Genomic DNA, 6,803 nt, shown 5'->3' with positions numbered 1-6,803 from the left:
CTGGTCCCCATTTGGCAAGGGGTGGATGGAGCAATGACTCCCTCATATGCCTGCATTTCCACATGAATCTCCAGGGTTTAATAGTCTCCTCGGGATGTCATGTGAAGTAGAGGCAGAGAATCCTAAGAGGAAATCAGAGCTAATCTGCTGCCTCAGTATACTTGCTAGCAAGAGACTGCTTCTGTGTAACTGGAGTGGAAAGATGAGCCAAGGAAATGAGAGGCAGCATGAGCAGGATCAATACTGAATTTGTAGGGATAAGGATAACGAAGGAAAGAATAAGACAATACCACAGACATTTTTGGCAAGGAAAGTTGTGCATGTGCATGTCTTAGAGAGGGCTTCTATCGGTTTGCAAAAGTCCACTAGGTTCATCTCTTACAGACAATGTTCAGTAACATCAAGTCAGCAGTTTGAAATCTGCAAAAATGATGGCATTTACACTACAGAAATGGGCAAACTCTACAAAAACAGAGGATTTTGAGGTTAGGGGAGTGCAGCAGAGAACTGGCTTACCACACCATTCCCATGAGTGTGTGTGTGTGTGTATACATATATATATACACATATGTGTACATGTAGGTGTAGATACATAACATACAGATAAGGCTATAATTTATTTGTAAATTATATTTTGGCAAAATAAAAAAATAATGTAAAATAAAATTTAAAAATAATAATTTTCTGGTTCCAAAATAACAGGGTCCATAGAAGCCCTACTGTGAAAAAAGAGAGATTAAAATATGTGTAGAATGTTACTGCTACCACCTTTCAACCTTGCATTAAATAGGGAGAAAAAGGAGACATTAGTTCAGGCAACGGTCCTACTACAATTCTCAACCCTTATTATGAGATGGATTGTATTTCCCCAAAAATTCATATGCTGAAGTCCTAACCCCTGGTAATCTCAATGTGACCATTGAGTCTTGAAAAAGGTAATTAAGTTAAAATGAGGTCTTTAGATGTGGGCCCTAATTCTATATGACTATTGTTCTCATAATAAAATGTTAGGACACAAACACACAGAGAGGAAGAGCATGTGAAGATATAGGGGAAAGAAGGCCACGGAGAGAGCCTGGGCAGAAACCAGCCTTGCTGGCACCTTGATCTTGTACTTCTATACTACAGAACTGTGAGAAAATAATTTTTTTGGTTTGTTTGTTTAAGCCACATCATCTATGGTACATTGTTACAGCACTCCTAGGGAACCAATAACCACTCTGGGCATGAACAAAGGTAGAAAGAGATGGTGAGGCTGGAAGGGCTCTTGAAGAGTTCCAAGTCTACCTGGACAGCCAGGAGACGGACAGCACCAGGCAGTCTCAGAGGGAAGGTGCCGCAGTCTGGCTGGGCACAATCAGGAGCCACTTGTCAAAAGAAACTAACTTTATTTTTAGAACCACACACGACAAACAAAATAGCCTCTCAGGAAAAACCCTCAGAGCCTCAACTGCCACCACCGGCTTTCCACAAGCCTCTCTCCCCCACACCAGCTTCTCTCCACCTCCCACAATCCTCCTGCTCTTGAGGCCGATTGGCTGGGTCACGTGGGCGGAGCCAAAAAAGTCCCCCAATGAGCAGCTCCGTGGTCTGAAAGGGCAGGGAAACAGTCCAATGAGCATCACCGCAGAGGAGCCAATCAGCTAGATGTTGCTGGGGCCGAGGAGCCAATCAGCTAGATGTTGCTGGGGCCACTGTGAGCCAATCATCAGCCAGCAGCTGGAAGTTTGCTGGCAGCTGGAAGTTTGCTGGGGTCCCTTTCGCTGTGGCTCTCAACATCTCCCCCTCTCTGTTTAAACAACAAGCATGTGGCTTAGGGACCGTGCCTGTTAGGCAGTCCAATTCAACATATGGTCCTTACCCGTCATCAGATGAACTGACCTCTAGGTGTCAGCCTCCTGTCTTAGGTTGGTACCACTGCAATTGGATCATACCCGTCACTGACTACCGGTCCAGCATACAGCCATACTTGTGGATAGGCCTTTGTACCTGTGGGGGGGTGAGGTTCTTTGCCTCACCTCTGTTGGCCCCCAAATTTTAGACCATCACTAGTAGAGGAGGATGCAAAATGCCATGACATTAAGCCAATTGAGGGCTCCTTTGAAAAATTGTACCACCGGTGACATCATCAGCAAAAATACCCCAACACTACCACAAGTCGCTGCACCAACAGATAGTTCACAATGCATACAGGTGAGCTCACAATGTGTCCAGGCAAGTTCTGCAAGCAGTTCAGTGATGGCTATTGTAGAAGCTGTAGATTGGTTTTATCTTTGACTTCACCAGCACTGGGATGAAGATAGGAATTCTGGCAATAATGGCTAAAGAAAAAATTATGTAACATTCCAGAAGGCACTAAAAGAAAACAATTTTCTTAACAATTTACATTGTCTTCACCGGCACTGGGATGAAGATAGGAATTCTGGCAATAATGGCTAAAGAAAAAATTATGTAACATTACAGAAGGCACTAAAAGAAAACAATTTTCTTAACAATTTACATTATCTTTAAGAGAATTATTAAATATAATGAAAAGGAAAGGTGAAAGTAAACAGATCTGTTAACCTTCTTTTTTGTTTACATATTAAAACAATCCTCAACAGTTGTTTACCCAATTTAAATTAAACCATATAAATCACATGAAAAAAAAAATATTTGGATCCATTTTATCATGAGCGCTCATCATATATGATATATGGACATACGTACATTCAAACATATAACACAAAACACAAGTGTGCACACATAATATAATACATACAACACATAACATTATAGTAAAGGCCTTATAACTTTTTACAGGTGAAATCTCCATTGCAATGTTTAAAAACTCTATAGTCAAAAAATAGAACTGATCAGCAAAACATTAACCTAGGTCTGTATGAGCTCAAAAAACAAAATAGAACTTCATGATATGGCAAAGGGCAATAATAAAATAGATATTGAAAAAAGCATCCTGGTTCTGTTGCAGATGTAAGAATAGCCAAACTGGAGTTTTGGATATCAGTTGTTATGGATTTGAGCCAAATCATCTTCTTTTTGGTCTGTAGAAATCGCTTTAGTTAATCTTTCTGGAATCCAAATCGGCTGCTGTTCTCCCTGTGGAAACACATAAACAGACCCCCGACTCCAGACAATCACTGGGTCAGGACCTTGGTTAATCTCTCTGGAATCCAAATCGGCTGCTGTTCTCCCTGTGGAAACACACAAACAGACCCTCGACTCCAGACAATTACTGGGTCAGGACCTTTCCATTGTCCTGTTAGAATATCCTTCCAAAGTACCTTGGGCTTATGTACATTTTTTGGACACATATGCCTTTCCGCAGCACTAAGTCCTGATGAATCCAAATTTAAAAAGTTTAGAGTAAAAAGGGTTATTTTAAGTTTATCTTTGGGGAATATATACCCCTTCCCAATTCCTTCTTTTTGCTTTAATAAGTACATTTTAATAGTTTGATGAGCTCTTTCAACTATGCCTTGTCCCTGTGGATTGTATGGGATTCCTGTTATATGAGTAATGCCAAATGTTGAGCAAAATTGTTTAAAAGAGGTAGAAGTATAACCAGGGGCATTATCTGTTTTTAACTGTTTTGGAACACCCACAGTGGCAAAATTTTGTAAGCAATGAGCTACAACATCTTTAGTTTTTTCTCCGGCATGAAGGGAGCCCATCAAAAATCCAGAAGAAGTATCAACTGTAACATGCAAATATTTTAATTTTCCAAATTCTGGCAAGTGTGTGACGTCCATCTGCCAAATATGGTTAGGTATCAATCCTCTAGGATTGACTCCAAGATTAACTTGTGGTAAAAAGGTCACACAATTTTGACATTGTTTTATTATTTGTCTAGCTTGTTCCTTAGTTATTTTAAAGTGCTTTTGTAAAGTATTAGCATTGACATGGAACTTTTTATGAAAATTTGTAGCTTCTTCTAGTGTAGAGAAAATATGTATGTCATGTGTAGTTTTATCTGCTAAATCATTGCCCAAACTAAGGGCTCCAGGCAATCCTGTATGTGCCCTGATATGTCCTATAAAGAATGGATCTTTTCTGTCCCAGATTAGACTTTGTATAGTGGAAAGCAAAGAGAAAACAGTAGAAGAAGGGGAAATCCTACCAGCATCTTCAAGAGATACTATAGCATTAACTACATACTGACTATCAGAAAATAAATTAAATACAGAATCTTTAAACATCACAAAAGCTTGTAAAACTGCATTAAGCTCTACCTTTTGAGCTGATTGTTTGGGTACTAAAAATGTAAAAGTTTGGTCAGGGGTAACTACTGCTGCTGTACCATTATTTGACCCATCAGTGAATATATTTGGAGCATTCATGATAGGTGTTTTTCTTGTCATTTTTGGAAAAATTACAGGATGCAATGACCAAAAAGACAATAAAGGATTAGATGGTAAGTGGTTATCAAATGAAACATTAGATTTGCACATGATTATTGCCCAAGTATTTAACTCATTAGCTAACTCATCAATTTGATTCATAGTATATGGAGTAATAATTTTATTGGGAGAAATTCCAAACACTCCCTTTGCTGCTTTTATTCCTTTGAGTATTAACTGTCCTACAGCCTCAGGATACCTAGTAAGAATAGTGTTAGGAGAATAAGATAAATGTATCCATAATAATGGACCTTCTTGCCAAAATAGTCCTGTAGGAATATTTTTTGTTGGTAGTACAATAAATAATAAAGGCAAACTTATATCAATTCTATCCAAATGCATATTTTCCATATATGTTTCAATGATTTTTAATGCCTTTCTTGCTTCAGGCGTTAACATTCGGGGTGAATTTGGATCTGATGGACCTTTTAGGATATCAAATAAAGGTCCCAACTCTCCTGTTGGTATACCTAAATAAGGCCTTATCCAATTTATGTCTCCTAATAACTTTTGAAAGTCATTAAGTGATTTGAGTTGATCTACTCGTATTTGAATTTTTGGTGGACGGACCATGGTTGAGGATAATAGAACTCCTAAATAATTAATTGGAAAATTTAATTGTACTTTATCTATTGCTATCTCTAGATTATAATTTTTTAATAAGTTTGTAAGTGTGGCATAACATTCTAGCAATGTGTTTTTATCTTTGTGTGCTAATAATACATCATCCATATAGTGAAATATTTGTAGTTCAGGATTTTGATTTCTAAGTGGCTGGATTACTTTGTTAACATAAATTTGACACATAGTTGGGCTGTTAGCCATCCCTTGAGGGAGTACTTTCCATTCATATCTCTGATCAGGACCTTCATGATTCAGTGCAGGGATAGTAAATGCAAAACGTGGACTATCCTCAGGATGAATTGGAATTGAAAAAAAACAATCTTTAATATCTATAACTAAAACATACCAGGTTTTTGGCAAAGCAGACAACTGAGGAATCCCTGATTGAGCAGGTCCCATAATAACCATCTCATTATTAATGGCTCTTAAATCTTGCAATAATCTCCATTTACCAGATTTCTTTTTGATGACAAAAATGGGAGTATTATGGGGAGATACAGAAGGTTGTATATGTCCTTCTGCTAATTGTTGTTTGACCAGGTCATGGGCTGCTTGTATCTTTTCTTTAGTCAGGGGCCACTGAGGAACCCATACTGGTCTTTCTGATTTCCAAGTAATTTTTATTGTCTCAGTGGCCCTTTCTGAAAATCCAACCCATGTCTGTCTGTTCCTTGATCTATTTGTATTGGTGCTGCTATACCTTGTTCTTGTTTTTCTAATCTTTTTCCTTTCCTAAAACCTTGTCTAGTCATAATAGTGGGTGCATTTTGGTTGATGTTATTTGTTAATGTCAAACCTAATTGATCTAGGACATTTCGTCCCCATAAATTTACGGGAAGATGATCCAATACATATGGCTGTATAGTTCCTTCACATCCTTCAGGATCCTTCCAATCTAATACCATTGCACTTCTATGGGGATTAGTCGCCACTCCTAGGCCTCGAAGCGTTTGAGTGGCTTGTTGTAATGGCCAATGTTTTGGCCATTCTTGACGAGAGATGATGCTAAGGTCTGCACCTGTATCCAGTAGCCCATTAAATTCATGTCCTTGAATATTTAGTTTTAGCATGGGGCGAGAATCTAAATTTAAAGAAAGCATAGCCCAATCTACACCTGTGGAGCCTAATCCCTTGGAACCTCTTTCTACAGTACGACTGGAAAATTTATCATGTAGGCTGGGTATTATTAGTAACTGTGCTATTCTATCTCCTGGTGAAATTACTGATATACCCTTTGGAGAACTGGCTATAATTTTTATTTCACCTTCATAATCGGGATCAATTACCCCAGGACTTATCATAAGTCCTTTTAGAGTAGAAGAGCTGCGTCCCAATAATAAGCCTACTGTTCCTTTGGGAAGAGGTCCTTTCACCCCTGTGGGAATGATTTGAACTCCCATCTCTGGAGTTAGTACTGCTCTGGCGGAGGCGCAGATGTCCAACCCTGCGCTCCCTCTGGTTTGTCTGATGAGGGATCTGATGGACAATGTGTCCTGGGCACTACCCTGATGGGGTTGCTGGGTTCCTCCAGTGCTCCGTATATTTGTGGTTTTGGGCCCCGGAGCATTGGGCCCCCCTGTCCATTTTTTGGCAATGGAGCCCGATGCCTTTCTCCACGATATCGTGGATAAACACCTGGTCCTTGTTCGTTTTTTGATAATGGAGTACCCTCTATGGTGGTTTGAGAACGGCATTCATTAGCCCAATGTCTCCCTCTACGGCATCGTGGGCAAATACCTGGTATTCTACTCCTTTGATACCTAGTTTTGTTAAACCCTC

The sequence above is a fragment of the Marmota monax genome, unplaced genomic scaffold (assembly GCF_021218885.2).
Source record: "Marmota monax isolate L192 unplaced genomic scaffold, Marmota_monax_Labrador192_F-V1.1 WCK01_AAM20220418_F8-fsc00198, whole genome shotgun sequence".
Classification (NCBI taxonomy): domain Eukaryota; kingdom Metazoa; phylum Chordata; class Mammalia; order Rodentia; family Sciuridae; genus Marmota; species Marmota monax.
Note: the sequence above shows the minus strand (reverse complement) of the source record.